Here is a 16,980-nt window from a genome sequence, read left to right as displayed (position 1 = left end):
AGAACTCTCTGTGAACCCTGAGCCGTCCCTTCAACCCAGGTCATTCCCCCTAAACTGGGACATCTGTTTACCCTGCACTTGAACTGCCTTTGCTCTGCCAGCCCTGGAGGAAAGCTCTTTCAGAGCAGCGTGCAAGCAAAGGGAAACAAACTAATAAGGGAGATGATCCTCAGGAGTCGGCAGCTCCATCGCAGTGGAGTTAATTCCACTCATATCTTTAGACCTTTCCCTTCATTCTCAATTATTAGTCCTTCTAAACCTACCAAGGTCAAGCCTTCTGAGACGCCTTAGCAGGGCTTGATGCCCACATCCCAGCTGAGTTGTTTTGTTTCCAGACCACTGCGATCTGTCTGAGATGTTGAGATTGATCTTAAGATTGGCTCCGAGGTTCTCATTCTACCAGCTTGTTTGCAGAACGAATTGGTTGCATGGTGTGTCTACTCGTTTCGGACATGACTTGTACATCACTTGGTTACTGAGACCTTGAGGACTGGAAGCGGAATGTGTGAACTCATTTGGTGGCTCGTTTGCACGTTTGAGATTGCAATCATGATAAAACGTGTGGGTGAACCAATGATAAAAGACCCTCATAGTCGTTTCCCATACACCAGGCATGGCCAAACTTGGCCCTCTAGCTGTTTTGGGACTACAACTCCCATCATCCCTAGCTAACAGGACCAGTAGGAATTGTACTCCCAAAACAGATGGAAGGCCAAGTATGGCCACCACTGCCACACACTGAGATTTGCACACCCACTCACAGCTTGTCCATACTAACAGAAGCTACTGTGAGGGCTTTCATTAGAAGCCACAACCAACAATTCATAGCTCATGTGCTGTGAGCAGTTTTGTGCAATGATTCACTGGGAAAGCCATTTGAACCAGCTTTCGAAAGAACTGCTTCTTTTCAGCTGTTTCAGATGAGGGTTTAAAAATCTCCCAACAAGTCTTGGCAAATGAACCTGCCTGCATAGCAATGTACTGCAGTCAGTCGGAATCTTAATAAACCTCTGTGTTTTGCAGCTAGTTTCTTAAGTATCTGGAAGGGGGTTGCCTGCTATCTAGGCCTGGTCTACGTCACAGAATGACATCCCGTCTTTGTGGGGCCTGTTAACGTACTCTGCTTCTGCAGACCCCACCAAACTATGACCCTCAACCTTAGGGAAGAATAAGGAGACAAACTGAAGCCTTAGTGGAATGCTCTAATGATCATGTAGGGTACTCCAAAAGGGCAGGAAGGTTTTTTGAGTGACAGATATGCAGCCAGTGTGGTGTAGTGGTTAAGAGTGGTAGACCCGTAATTGGGTGAACCAGGTTCGTGTCTCCGTTCCTCCACATGCAGCTGCTGGGTGACCTTGGGCCAGTCACACTTCTCTGAAGTCTCTCAGCCCCACTCACCTTACAGAGTGTTTGCCGTGGGGGAATAAGGAAAAAGAGATTGAGACTCCTTCAGGTAGTGATAAAGCAGGATATCAAATCAAAACTCTTCTTCTTCTTCCCCAAAATATGCCTGGAGACTGTGCCGATCCCTTTATTGATTGCTGCTAGCCCACAAGCAGACAAGGAGGTTTTGGGGAAGAGCTATAGCTGGTAGAGTGGTCGATTGAATGCAGAACCTCAGCCCCAGGGGCTTAATTCTGCACACCAGGTCTCTCCGGTCCCTGCTTACTTTCCAGGTCACAGCCCTTGCCGCCCCTCCCGTGTGCCCTCTTTGGAATGCTTTTGTCCGACTGAAATGTGTCCTTGAACTGTGATGGCGTCTCTTGCTTGCCTAGATGGAAGAAAGAGAGAGATCTATGCATATAACACCTTTGACTTTTGTGTCACACCTGTGTTTGCTTGTGGTCCTGCCCACGACTGGCATGAGGTCCCTGGAAGCCCCAGGTACGTCTGGGACAAACTTCTCCGAAACCCCTTCCTTGCTACCAGTCAATGAAGACAACACTGAGCTCAGTCGAGTGATAAGTTCCTATATTCCCGTAGCTCTCTGAACCTTTAAAATAATTCATCCCCTGTGCACTGGTAAATACAGTAGAGGATATAATTTTTTAAAACTTTCTTAGGGGTGCCATATGTTCTTTTTTCCAGGACAGGTCCTCTTTTTCATGGGTATGTAAAATGAGTCATCATAGCGATCCATAGTTAAAAGTAGAAGTCGGCAAATGTGTCCTCTGTTTTGCTCTTCAAAATATGGCAACCCTAAATTGAGACCAAGTGTGTTACTGATTTCCTTACTTGTGACTATTTGATTATGTAACACAACTCTTGATCAAGCATCTGCTACCATTCAGAATTATAAAGGGCTTTCAGCAAGCACGGAGGAAGGGAAATAAAGCAGCATTACTGTGGTGCCATTCGTCAAGCAGATTTTCACTCCTGGAGGGCCAATTCAACCAACTGTTACTTCTAAAACGAAGAGGATGTGGCTGATACAATATCAACAGCTAATCCTGTGTATTTCTACTGAGAAGCCCCATTAAGTTCAAGGGGACTTACTCCCATGCAAGTGTACATAGGATCACAGGCTGCAATTCGGTGCACAGTTGTAAGTCCCGCTGAATGAAGTAGCACCTACTTTTGAGTAAATATGCAACAGGCTGTAGGGTTATTATACAACTCTTCTCATGCCAAACCCCAACAAGCTCTGCTGCTAGTTAGTACCAAACCGGATAAGGGCCTTTCCCCCACATACTGCTAAGCACATCTGCCTCCCAGTGAGTTGCACAGTGAGACGAGGGCTTGCTCAGATATAGTTCTATCTACATCTACATAGCTCCTTATTTCAGACATAGTGATATATCAATATATCATGATATTTAGCTGGCGATATATCACGAAGCTGAAAACCAGGTATCGCCCAGTGCTACTGTTCACCTCTGCAAAGTTCCATCCTTATTTCAGACATTGTGATATATCGGTATATCACAATGTTTAGTTGGTGATATATTGCAATGTTGAAAACCAGACTGGTAGCAATGGCCCAGCCGTATTGGCTACATGGAAGGTTAACCTGCTTAAACACACACACACACAGAGTTAACCTGCTTTAAAAAATACACGGAAGGTTAACCTGTGGGGAAATGCTGCTTTGAAAAAAAAAGTCTGGTGTATTTTAAGGGCATATGTTGTGAATTGAGAAGTTTTATGTACTTTTCCGTAACTATAGCAATGTCAAAAATACAAAACAAGCAAGCATCATTGGGTGTGGGCCAGAGAAGCAGAAACATATATGCCTTGGGCACGCATGCTTTATATTCAACAGGCCCATTTAATTCTTGGTAACAAGTCACTCCATGTGTAGAAACAGGTGCTCCTGAATAATAATCATGTGCGATCTCAAACATGCCTCCACCTCTCTAAATGGTGTCCCTGCTGTAAATACTTATCAACATGAGAAGATCCCTTGATGGGTGGATAGGCTCAAAGGTTCATCTTGTTCAGCATCCTTTCTCCCACAGTGGCCAATCAGGTGCCGCCAGAAAGCCCGACAAGCAGGGCGTGGAGGCAGGAGCTGGAACACTCAGCCTCACCATGTCATGATGAACAGCATTCGATAAGCGTATTATACTTGACTAATCTAGCCCAAAGCATGTCTGTGAGGAAATGCTGACTCTTCAAGCACTGATCCTGCCAGGTACAATAAGAAAAGCCAACCTGGCTGGAACAAATGTTTACTTATTATTGCCAAGCTACCACAATGTTCTCCTCCCACGCTTGACAAGGGTAGCGTTGGAGCCTGGCTCCCAAGCAAGTGCATACTGGAGAGCAGAGGTAAGGAGTGTTCTGGCGTGGGGTGTGTGTCTCTCTGTGTGTAAATGAGACACAGAGAAGAGGATGATGCTCCTATACATGCAAAGTAGAACGGAACACAAGCATCTGAACAAGCAGAAATTGTGCAGGAATACCAAGGGCCAAGATGATAACAAGTTCCTAACCGGAACAGCTCACACCCAAATTAAAGTCTAGGCTTGCTGAAACTCCTGGCGTGTCTTCCAGCTATTGAGAATAATTTGGGAGACAACCACACACCATTCAGAGCTCCACTAGCATAGCCTAGGGATGATGGGAACAAAGTGGATTCAGCAAATATTTTGCAAAAGGAAAAATGCAAGAATGACCCTACACTACAGTCTAAGGACTATAAGTTGTGCTTCATAAAGTGGGTACTCTACTGTACTTAGGTTCAAAATGTTTATTATCTTAGCGCAGGCAGCCACAACTTCAAAGATCCCTTTCCTTTGTAGAAAGGTCTACTGTAATTTTAACTGGCGAACATAAACAGCCACCCAAACCTCCATTTGTTTCGTTTTCCCTCTTCTGCACAGGGAACGCATGTTTACATTTAGACTGCTTCAAAGCAAGAGTTATAACACTGGAGGGAATGTGGGGGAGGGTCTCCCCGCCCCCTCTATCTGAATGACGACATTAAAAAGGGCCTCGCTCTCTTCAAAACTTCTTTCACCAGCTGGAGAGGCGTGGGAAATGTTTAATCTCTCAACGCAGGAGCCTCCCTTCCTCCGTCCTGGGAAAAGTTCTATTGAGAAGTTGGGGGAACACCCTCGGGTTGCAGCCCTATGCAGGCTTACCTAGCAGCAAGTCCAGTGGAACTTGCATCGACACGCACAGGAATATTGCAGAGTAAACATGCATAGGAGTATTGCTGGGTAAACATGCGCAGGATCTGGCTGCCAACCAGCCGAGGAGGGGATGAGAGGGGGCGCCGGCTGCTTGCAAGCAATCGTATTTTTCTCTAGATAAGACAGAGGACGTCGCGTTCCCGTTCTCGCCGCGCTCCCAGGACGAACGCCCCCTGCTCGTCCCCGGCGCTCGCGTGACTGGCTCCCCGGGCCGAGCGCGTTGGGCAAGCGGGAGTCACAACGGCTTAGCGCTTAAGCGGCTCCTCCCCGCCGCGGCACCTGCACGCCAGCCCGGCGGTAGCAGCAGGAAGAGGGCGCCGGGGTCACTGGGGCGGGAGGGGAAAGCGAGTGCGTGCGCGCTCTGCCGCCAGCCCGCTGATCCCGTCGCAGCACGCAAGCCTGGAGCCCAGAAGGCAGCGGCAGCTGGCCTTGCGTGCCAGCGCCGCACGCAAGGCACTGCACACGACGGCGCCCGGCACGGAAAGCGCCGCCGCGCGCACTGGACTCGGCCGCGCCCTCCCCGCGCACGCAAGCAAGCCCGGGTCGAGGAGATCGCCCTCCCCCCAGGGGAGGAGGGGGGCGTGGGAGGGAGTCCCCAGCGTAGCGCTGCAGGGCAGGATCCGACCGGCCCGGGGAAGCGTCTGGCGCTGCAACAGATCGCAGCCGCAGTAGCAGTCACGCTCTGCTTCGCCGAGACACGCAGCCTGGGCGCAGAGCGGCGCCCGGGGAGCAAATGAGCCAGATGGCACTGCAGGGCACGACTCGGCACACCGGGGAGGGCGGGGAGAGGGAGACCCCCGTCGCCTCACTGCATGTCACGATCGGAGGAGGGGCGGGGGAGCTGGCACTGCAAAGCACGGGAGATCTCTACTTGGAACCTCGTTTCTCAGTATCTTGAGTATTTTATAATATAAAAGGAAACAGCAGGGACAGAGCACGATCTGTTTCCCTGGCTATACAGCACTGCTGAGATCCACAAAAGAGGGCGATCACCCTGGCGGGGGTACCCGCTGTGCGCCATTTCCAACCTTCAAGTAACGTGTGAAAGGTTCACCACCTGCCCTCGCACGCGAACTTAATGCAGAGGGGTTGCTGCCTACCCCCGGTCCCTATGCCTCTTAGCAACGACAAGGCAGGCGGAAATTCAACCTGAGCGTGACGACGCCTGCTTCCCCTACATTTTGCAGAGGGTCCCCGCCTATGTTTGGGCTTTTCTACTATCTATCACGCCCCTTTGAAAAAGATACACAAGCGCCCTTTCAGAATGTAAAGCTGGCAATCGCGCGAATACAAAGGGGGTGCGATGTGTTCACTTGGCGAGGATTTCTACACGTGGCGAGAGGCACTCTCCCCTTTATTCGAGCTCGGAGCCCTTAGTTAAATTAACTAAATCCGGCCCTTGGATGTGTGTGAACGCAGAAGCGGTGGCCAGCAACACACGCCCACCCTCCCCAGGGACCCTTCTGACATGTCGAGGCAGGATCAACACCACTGCCGACCAGGCCCAGTGGGGAGAAGGAGGTGCGGAGTTATTCGTTGATTTTTAAAAAACCTTTTCTCTTCCTCCAAGAAGCGCACATGATTCTCTTCCATTTTACCCTCACAACAACCCTGCAGATTAGCCGGTGGAACGACTGGCTCGTGAGCTGTTGATTTCTGATTCTAGGCAAACCGCTTAAAACTACTGCGCCCTGCCTCTTACTCGATCGGTGCGGATGAAAGCAGGACGGGGCGTGTGGTTCGAGGGATGGCAACCTCTGACTCACTAAGGCTCATAGATCTGGTGTCACGCACGCCACTCGAGGCGCCCCAGGGCTCAGCCCCACAGCCAGTTTCGAAGATCTGGCGGTAGTATGACAAGAGTGCCTCTGTGCACGCACAGAGAGGCGCGCGCCCCTCCCGCTGCTGAGCAGCCTTGGCTCCTTTGGGGATGGAAGGGCTACTCGCTCAGGCCCGTCTCTCGGTTTAATCGCTCGTGTTGCAGCTGCGCTGGGCAACAACGACCCCAGGAGGAGCTTCTCCCTTTCCCACCCGCTCAGGGCGACCCGACGACTCCTAGCCAAAGTCCCCTCCTCCTCCTCCTGGCGCGTCCCCGCTTCTATTTCTTTTTCAGCTGCGCTTCGCGTGTCGAGCCGCCTTCGAAGGCTGCAACTCCCTCCGGGCTGGGCTTGGAGACGCGCTGCTGGGAGCTTTGCGTGCCGAATCGAAAGCTGGCCTGACTCGCTTAATCCGGAGCTTGGCAATAGCAACAACAGCAGCGCCGTCGGCCGGGCCTCTTTGATCCCTTCCAGCGGGACAGGTTGGCTGGAGGAGGAGGCCGTGGCGGTCCTTCTTTCACCCCTCCTCCCCACCCCCGAGCCCTGGCCTTGCCACGAGAGGCGACCCGAGGGCCCAAACAGCGTGCTTCTTGACGTAGGGACGCGCGACACGCGTCCGCCGCCGCCGCCCCCCTCCTCTCTCGTTAACCCAATTGCAGCCCGGAAGCGGCCACTGTCAACACCCGAGAGCGCAGCCATCGCCGGAGATGAGGCAATTACCTCGTCTGCCTACTCGGCGGAGCTATTTTGAGATACAAAGGCTGCAGAGCACGCGCGCCGGCCCCCCTGCTGGGCTCTCGGAATGCGAACGCGGGGGAGGATCCGGCGCGGAGTTCCAGTCCCGGAAGGGTGCTCAGCCCCCGCACCTGTTCCAGGAACTCCCCCCGCCGCATTTCGCCCCCCTGACTTGGCGACGCAGCTAGGCGAATGGCGGTGCCCTCGAGCATGTGCAGAGTGCCCTTCGCAAGTGTAGACGTGACGTGTACGCGTCTAGGAGGACACATTATGATTGCAGTATTATTACTAAGCATTAGTGTAACTAGAGTAAGCCGGTAGAGGTACCTGTTTTGGGTGGAAACTGGACACGGGTGCAGGAAGTATGTTACAGGTCGCGTTACCTACTGTTATTAAAACATTGCTAAGTTTCAAAATACGTTTTTTGCATCACTAAACATCATACAAAAATGGACCTCTGAGTCAATCTGACCATACATGGACACTGTTTGTTGATTTACCTGGTGTCCTTCCTCCCTAGCCATTTCCTTATGCTATATTTGTTTTTATTACACCTGTGATCTTCTGGGAACAGTCAGCTATGGCATGGGTCCCAGTCTCTTTACCCAGGCACATGGGCATAGCTGTTAACTTTCAGATTTGAAAATAAGGGATCAGCAGCCTTGAAAATAAGGGATCAGCGGTCTCACCTGTCCCGGGGACAGTCTATGGGATATCTAACAATCTGGGATAGCAGCGGGATACAGCGCTAGAATAACAGAATTTCCCGCAAAAAAAGGGAAGGTTGACAGGTATGCACATGGGTGTAGCCAAGTAGGGGGCAGGGAGGAGCAACTGCCCTCCCCCAAATCAATAAAAATACATACCGGTAGGTACCGGAAGTTCTGCCCCCTCTAATAAAAGCCCTGCCCCCCCCCCCGACAAACTGAGCAAGTCCATTTTCTACCCAGCAGATAAGAATAGGCACTATTCCTTCAGAATGATTCCCTATTTTGCGCAAACTGCCATGAGATTAAAAAATAATGATGGGTTTTGAAAAATCACACACAAGAAGTCCTGAGACAGCCAGTATGGTGTAGTGGTTAGAGCATGGGTAGGCAAACTTAGGCCCGGGGGCCGGATCCGGCCCAATTGCCTTCTAAATCCGGCCCACGGACGGTCCAAGAATCAGCATGTTTTTACATGAGTAGAATGTGTCCTTTTATTTAAAATGCATCTCTGGGTTATTTGTGGGGCATAGGAATTTGTTCATTTTTATTTCCCCCCAAAATATAGTCCGGCCCCCCGCAAGGTCTGAGGGAAGGTGGACTTGCCCCCTGCTGAAAAAGTTTGCTGACCCCTGAGTTAGAGGTAGACTAGGAGACCCGGTTTTGAATCCTAGCCCAGCCATGAAGTTCACTGGGTGACCCTAGGCCAGTCACAGTCTCTCAGTCATAACCTACCTCACAGGGTTGTTCCAGTGTTTAAATGAAGAGGGAGAGAACCATGCATTGCCACCTTGAGCTTCTTGGAGAAAAATGGTGTGGTATTAAATGCAATATATAGACTAAACCTAAGGTCTACTTAAGATTCAGCAGCCGTTCCAACAGGCCTGCCAGAAATATTTAAACTAACATTCCACAAGTGTTGTAAAAGTGTCCTGCAAGCAAGTCTTGGGATGCTGAGGTTGCTTGCTATGTAAGCAAGAGAGGCATGAAGACATGAACTCTGGAAGAGAGAAATTGAACAGCACAGTCCTGTGCATATTTACTTGGAAATAACTTCCTCTGCTTTCAGACCAGGGTGCGTGGAATTGCAGCCTTATCTTTGGAAGCCTGGTGCATATTCATTCTTTGATAGTTGCTGTATTGAGTGACTATGCTTGAATGGACAGATCAATTGTTTTGTTATGCTTGTGTTTTGGGTGTGAAACAAAAGGAGGCACCATGTTTGGGTGAGTGAGAGTGGGCATTTGTTCAGCTTGCTTTTGGGTAGCCCATGCTTAGGGAATTTCTCATGGATCGGATCTGTCTTTCCCTCAACTGTGTTGGGGCCACCTCACCTTGCCTTAATGGGAGGCTGACCTGCGTTTACATTCTAATTTGGGGCCCAAGTCAGATAAAGGATTCTTATGCAAGATTTCTGTATGCAGTGCCTACTCAAGTGCAGTCTTATGCGTTCTTTACTCAGAAGTATGTTCCATTGAGTTCAATGGCACTTCTCAGTAAGTGTGTTGTTTAGTCGTGTCCAACTCTTCGTGACCCCATGGACCAGAGCACGCCAGGCACTCCTGTCTTCCACTGCCTCCCGCAGTTTGGTCAAACTCATGCTGGTAGCTTCGAGAACACTATCCAACCATCTCGTCCTCTGTTGTCCCCTTCTCCTTGTGCCCTCCATCTTTCCCAACATCAGGGTCTTTTCCAGGGAGTCTTCTCTTCTCATGAGGTGGCCAAAGTATTGGAGCCTCAGCTTCAGGATCTGTCCTTCCAGTGAGCACTCAGGGCTGATTTCCTTCAGAATGGAGAGGTTTGATCTTCTCGCAGTCCATGGGACTCTCAAGAGTCTCCTCCAGCTCCACAATTCAAAAGCATCAATTCTTCGGTGTCTCCTAAGTGGGAACCTTGCAATTCCAAACTCACCTGGAAGTAAAGCCCTTTGTGTACCCAGTGGGACTTGGGGTTGTATCCAGAAAAGTCCACCCATTAGTGCAAGGACTTCTGCTTGCACAATGCAAATCTCCCTTCTCTCCTCCCCGACACCCTGCTGCCACACCCCACCCAATCTGCTGTCTGGAGGAACATGGGGAGAGAAGAGAGGGGAAGTCCTTGTGCAAACAGGATGATTTTGCTGGATACAGCCTTTACTTCTCAGTAGACATGAATAGCACTGCACATTACCCATCTCTTTAAATCCACCACTGGGGTGGCTAAAGCCTAGTGAAAGCTGCAGTGGGTTTCCCGTTCTTTCAATGCATATCAAGTTATCAGTGTGTGGGGTGGTGACCCCAAGCCGCCTTTGGAGTTACCAGGATGCAGAATCGTGGTGGTCCAGGATGAAAGTGTGGTCCTGTGTGAGAGCACCCAGAGAGAGAGGAAGGCTTTGATCTGATCGTGCAGATGCTTTTTTTATTTTGGCTGCATTAATTTTAGCCCAAGGAAATTGCCATCTGTCCCTGTTGTACCAGAAATAGTCTCTTTCTTCTCTCATCTCTGTCACACACACTTTCCTTTCCTTTAATTTATTATATCTGTGGATTGACTTGCACAGCAACCAGAGGGTAAAAAGGGGGTGCAGTGTGTGTTCTTAGTGTGTTTGCACACCTGCTCCTTTTGTATGAGATAGGGAGATATGTATTGGAAACAGCAAATACTGAGAAATGCTACAGGTAGGTCATTCGAAGGACTATACCACTGTAAACTGCAGACTGGAGATCATGTGTAACGTTTCCCTCCATATAAAAAAGTAGAACATTTGAAGCCTGGAGATGGTGCAATCCTTCACTCTGGCATGCTGCTTTTGTACAGGCAAGGATTTTTATTTTTACAGGGAGAAGCATTTGAACACACAACTCTCCCACCTGCAACCTGAAGGCTACACATGCATCCCAGCAGTTCTCTGCATTGTGTAGATTGCCCGGGGTTTCTGAGCAAACATGAGTAGAAAGGCTGTAAATTCCCTCTGTACAGCCCTAGATAATGCAGTCAGATTATCCCGCATTTCCAGACGCCCTTTCTCCTTCCCTGTTTGCAGATCCTTTTAATAAATCATCACTTTAGCGCACTGCTTAGCACTCGTACTGCGCTTTACAAGGTGAAAGCTCCTTACAAACATTAACAAATCGTGAACTGTCACGTAGGAGGCCATATGTTCAAAGGTCAAAATTGACTGCTTAAAGCTCCATCTTTTAACACTAACTAAAACACCTACCCACCCTAGGATTTCTCTCTCCAACATCCTTGGACTTCCCCCTTTGGCTATTTAGTCCTAAATCAACCGTGGATAAGCCCACTGACATCAGTTGCCAAAGGAATCCGAAATGGTTCAGATGATGCCTTATAGTGGACTAACAGGTTCTTTCTCACATACATGAGCATTTAAGTGTAGGAAACATGCCTTTATCTCCATTTCTGAAATGTATTTTTTTCTCACTGTCTCGTTTAATTGCAGCAAAATACTCACTAATGTTGCATTTTCAAAATCGGCAAGTACACCCCCCTCTACCACTGCATTTATTTATTTAAGGTATTTCTAGCTTAGCTCTTCAGAGTGGGGTACAATGTAAGGCACATAATGCAATAAAACAAAACAAAACAAAATCACATTATTTATAATGATAAAACCACATTTTAAAACCGACAAAACAGCAGCAACAAATAAGCCTTGTGCAGCAGTGGCAAAGCCCATCCCACAACCAGGCCTAACTATCCATTAGAGGCCTGTTACCTCCCCTGCAGGTTTACGCAGTAATTTGCACTAAGAGACTTGCGGCAGGAGCAGGGAAATGCTGGATGTGATGACGTCATGCCACACGCGTATCATTGACTATAGACATTCTGAACGAGACTTGTGAGGGGAGAACACAGGTTGGTAGCAATTAACCTAATGTCTAGTTAGGAACAACATGGGGGTGCTTTGGCCTGCTAGACCAACTTCAGCTTCCATCCCCAGTCACATGGGCACAGCCAAGATTTTTGTGTTCAGTAGGTTCAGGGTTCAATCCTTAGCATCTTCAGGTAGGGCTGAGAATTGCCTGGATCTGAAACCCTGCACAACAGCAGCTGCTGCCAATTCAGGTAGGTTACAATTCTCACCCATGCGTCTTTGTCTATACATGTCTGCCAACTGGAGGTAAACTGCAGTTCACTATCCCGATATAACTTGAGGGCAAAAAACGCAAGGCAGTTTTTTTGCACAGGTAGCGGTAGAACATCCTAACTGCAATGGCCCTCTCTCTGCCTCCCCTGCTTTTAAATGCTGTTGGCCAGGATGCGTGCAAAGAAAAGAGGCCACAAATGGAACCTCCCCCCTGACTCTTAATTCTTATCACCACTGGAGATATTTAATTCCTAGCCTTGAATGTATCCGAGAGAAAAGCCAGTGCCTTTGATCAGCGTTCGAAAACAAAGGCGCTTTGAACATATGTTCCTCCTGCGTGAGCCTCGCACGGTAATTTGCTTCGGTGGGGAGCGTTTCTGAAAAGGGGGGGGGGCCATCGGGGCTGCGGGCGGAGGGCATGGGGAGATGAAGGAGGAGCTGGGGACAGTTGCCTGCGAGCAGCCTTCGCTCTTCTCACGCTATCGCTGTGCAGATTTCAGGCGAAGGGTGTCGTCGTGCACATCGGCAGCGGAATCAGTTTAAATAACCACAGTGTTGTGGTGGTGAAATGGAGTAGTCACGCAGCAGCCTGCCGGGAAATCTGGGGAGGGGAAGGGGACCGCCCCCCTCCTTCCCCACGTGCAACCCTGGCTGGCTGCCTATTCTTCGCACTGCCTGATTTGGAGAGGGCGGAAGGGGGGCGCTTGCCAATTGCGCACGCGAACGACGCTCCGGCCCCAGCTCTCCCTTTTGCAAAATTGAAAAGCGCAGCGGCTGGGAACAGCTGACTCACACGGCCGGCAGATCGGTATAGAGCAGAGTTTAAAGCGTGAGAGGCCGGGAGCTGCGGGGGCCGGGAGAAGAGGGCGCGCGAGGAGAGGCAAGGCGCGCGCGGGCCCACACGCCCGCTTTCCCGCCCCGCGTCCGCTGCCCCAGGCGGTGGCGGCAACAATGGGGAGAGCCGCTCCTGCCTTTCCTCCACCTTTGTCGTTCCTTCCTGCTCTAAAATAAACGAGGTTTCTTTTCTTCCTTTCGCTCTCTCTCTCTCTCTCTCCACCTTCCTCTCAAATCAGGCAACGCGGAAACCAGAAACCAGCCCCAGAAAGAGCTGTGGCTCCAGCTATTGCCGTGGGTTGGACTAGACGACCCTTTCCAGCTCCACAATTCTGTGATTGTATGAAGAGAAGCTGCTCAACTTAATTTAGAAATATATTTTTTTCAAAGCCCCGAGATCCTTTGTGTGCAATAGGATGCAGGCAGACTCGAGAGATTTCACCACCTAAAAGTGCAAAGCCTGCACACGAGAAACGTGCTTGCCAACATGTCTGGCATACAAGCACAGTCATCTGGGAGTAGCCATTGGCCACACCTTGTTGAGTGTACACTGCGTATTATCGGAGTTCGAGGACACATTCCAGCCAGGCACCAGCACCTGAGGAAGGCTAGGGAGGGCAGAGCCTGAAGAGAGTCCCAAGGTCCAGACAGAGAGGTGTGGAGGCCACATTCTGCTCCGGGCCTGAAGTTCCCCACTCCTGGCCTAAAGGACCGACTCACACATTGTAGGACAGAAAACATCTCCTTGGGCCACCAAGTGCCAGGGAGCCACAACCAGTAGCAGACAGTGTGCCTCGTGATAGCTGTGTCGCTGCTTCTAACCGGGAGGCGTGAGATAGCATGGAGCTCATTGCTGTGCCAATGCACCAGCCCATTGCTTTGGCCCCATTGGTGGTGCTTTGGCTCCATTTCTTCTCTGGGCCACCCTTTCAGAATAAAAAATTTCTCACTCCACACCAATTTTTATTTTTCCTGATAAGAAATACACTGGAAAACAGAAATAACTAGCAGCTGTTTGCAAGACAGTACATAGCTACTTTATGATATGATTATACCAGAAAGTATAAAACAATGCAAGAAACATGAGAAAGTGAATCATTCCCAAAATATAAATGAGCATCTTACATATGTACCTTACGTACATATACAGTGGTACCTCTGGATGCCAACGGGATCCGTTCCGGAGCTGCATTTGCATCCTGAAGCGAATGCAACCCGCGCGGGTCGCAATTCGCTGCTTCCGCACATGCGCGTGACGTCATTTTGAGTGTCTGTGCATGCATGAGCAGCGACCCAGAAGTAATGCACTCCGTTACTTCCGGGTCGCCACGGAGTGTAACCTGAAAACGCTCAACCTGAAGCACATTTAACCCGAGGTATGACTGTACAAACTCAATGAGAGACGTGAGCTTGCTTTCGGTAGGTAATCTCCTTTATATTGGGTCTCATCTGAGGGAAACTCTCATCTCATCAACCGAAAGCAGCTTTTATTTCTTCTGATCTTGATGCTATACTATACTACACGACACTGAAATCTTTAAATGTTTCTTTGACAGTCCTTTAATCTTCCTGCCACACTTGGCCTCCTCTCCTGCCACACCCTTTGAGAATCACTGATCAACCCAGTACAGTGGTACCTCGGGTTACATACGCTTCAGGTTACATATGCTTTAGGTTACAGACTCCACTAACCCAGAAATAGTGCTTCAGGTTAAGAACTTGCTTCAGGATGAGAACAGAAATCGTGCTCCAGTGGCGCAGTGACAGCAGGAGGTCCTATTAGCTAAAGTGGTGCTTCAGGTTAAGAACAGTTTCAGGTTAAGAACAGACCTCCAGAACGAATTAAGTTCTTAATCCGAGGTACCACTGTACTAGTCTCCCCGCTGCCACTGCCTCCAGAGCCATAGGTAGGTGATCTTGCGCCCCAAGCAGAACTGTCCAGATTGCACCCCCAAGCCACTGACAAATTAGCTCATCTTTCCGCCTTTCCTCCAACCCACCTCCCATTCAATTCACTCTCTATTTAAAACCTTTTCTTGTGAGGTAGTAATATTTTTATTTATAGATATATTTATGGACATATTTTCAAGCCAAGTTTGTGCCCTGCACCCCTGGCGGGGGCCCACCTCACCACCCCTTACCTATGGCCCTGACTGCCTCCCCCCCACACACACCAATGTCTTCTACTGACCACAGCCAATCCCAAATGAATTTGTATCATGTACAGCTGTTTAGATGTGCACCCAAAGCATTTTACATTTAGACTTGGGAAGGGGAAGTCATGCATGAGCCGCTCTGAGATCAAGGGAAGGGACAATAAATATGTGCATATGGAAAGGTCTTCGCCCACTCCATTGTTTTCCTGTAAGGGAAGCTTCCTACTGGCTCAGCATTAAAACACGCAAGCAGGGCTTCCCACAGCGCTTTCAGGAACCATGATACAGAGGAACAGCGCATGTACTTTTGTGTGTACATCTAGGAATCAAGCTAATACTACATCCAGGCTTAGGTGCTAAGAGGTCTCATTCTGAACCGTTTCACATCTTCTGCAAGCTGTTCTTTCCCTCATCATAATGGGAATGCGAGCACGAAGCCGTCAACTAACAACTAGGCTTTTTCTCTTGTCTGGTATGAAATGGATTTGCTGTGGAGTGTTATTGTCAGGTTAGTAGCAGAGAGAGAAGAGAAGAAAAGCAAATAAGAGGAGAGCTTCCTGCCTTAAAAAAATAAAAATCAAACCAATCTTATGGGAAGCTTTTGAGCTTCACAAAGAAGGTGCTGGTTTCCCCCCCTAACTTGATTTTTTTTTTTTAAAAATCCCTCAATGTTTAGGAAAGAAGAGATTTGCAGCATTGTTCCAAATACAGTCTGTTGTGTGAGTTGGTAAAGTTTAGCACAGGCAATGCAGGACTGCTGTTACACTGTTAGTTCTACATATTTTTGGTACGATGCAAAAGTTGTCATGTACAAAGTCTAGTACAAAGGCAACTTGTGTTGGTGGGTTGGGACTCACACCTTGGCCTCAGCCTGACCAAATTCAGCACCACCACACACGTGGAGATGGAGGAGCAAGAAAGGTTCTTGAAATTTGGGCTGAAGAGGGGTCCTGTGTTTGAAGAGATTGAAGACCACTGATGCTCAAGACAACAAAGGAAGAGCTTATTGGAACACAGAGTCAGGCCATTGGTCCATCTAACTCAGTATTGTCTCCACCACACTTAGCTCATGTGCTGTCCACCTAATCTTACTGGGCTACAGTTCCCATCATCTACCACCCCTGGGTACGCTGGTGAGGCTGATGGGAGTTGTAGTACACCATGTTAGTCACCAGTGATCAGTAGTAGTAGTAGTAGTAGTAATAGTAATATATTTACACCCTGCCCATCTGGCTGGGTTTCCCCAGCCACTCCGGGCGGCTCCCAACAGAATATTTAAAACACAATAAAACATCAAACATTAAAACTTCCCTAAACAGGGCTGCCTTCAGATGTCTTCTCAAAGTCAGATAGTTGTTTATTTTCTTGTCATCTGGTGGGAGGGCGTTCCACAGGGCAGGTGCCACTACCGAGAAGGCCCTCTGCCTGGTTCCCTGTAACCTCACGACTGGGTTATCATGCTATCTCTGCTATGATCTTAGCTGAGACCATGAGAAAATTTGTCCAAAGTGAGTCTTGAGAAACGGAGGTCCGTACAGAATGCTCAGTTGTATTTGTTCTCTCTCTGTGTGTAGACAAAGCTGGATGTGGGGGGGGGTGTGGAATGCAGGAGGACTCAAAAGAGATCCAGCAGAGAGAGTCAGTTAACACAGCATGGGGAAGGAGGCGGCAGAAACTGAGCTGGAGGAGGTCTCTGGGAGCAAAGGCAAGGGCATTGCATTTAATGCATGAGATGCCGCGGTGCCAGCTAAGTGGCTCCGAGGAGAGGGGCACACGGTCAGGATGACAAGCGTAAGAGATGATTTTGGCAGCAGTTTGGACAGGCTCAGAAGGGGGCAAAGGCAGGCATTTCGTAAAAAGGCCAGAGGGAAGGAGGCACAAACACTGGGAGCTTTTCGGAAAAGATGGTGGAAGGGGCTTGTTGGTGCTATGGAGGCGGAACAAAAAAAGATTAATATTGTTAAGCATTTGGGAGTGGATAGGCTGCATGCCTGGAATATTCCTGGA

This window comes from Podarcis raffonei, chromosome 5, assembly GCF_027172205.1.
Source record: "Podarcis raffonei isolate rPodRaf1 chromosome 5, rPodRaf1.pri, whole genome shotgun sequence".
NCBI classification, from domain to species: Eukaryota; Metazoa; Chordata; class Lepidosauria; order Squamata; family Lacertidae; genus Podarcis; species Podarcis raffonei.
This window is presented reverse-complemented; position numbering follows the sequence as displayed.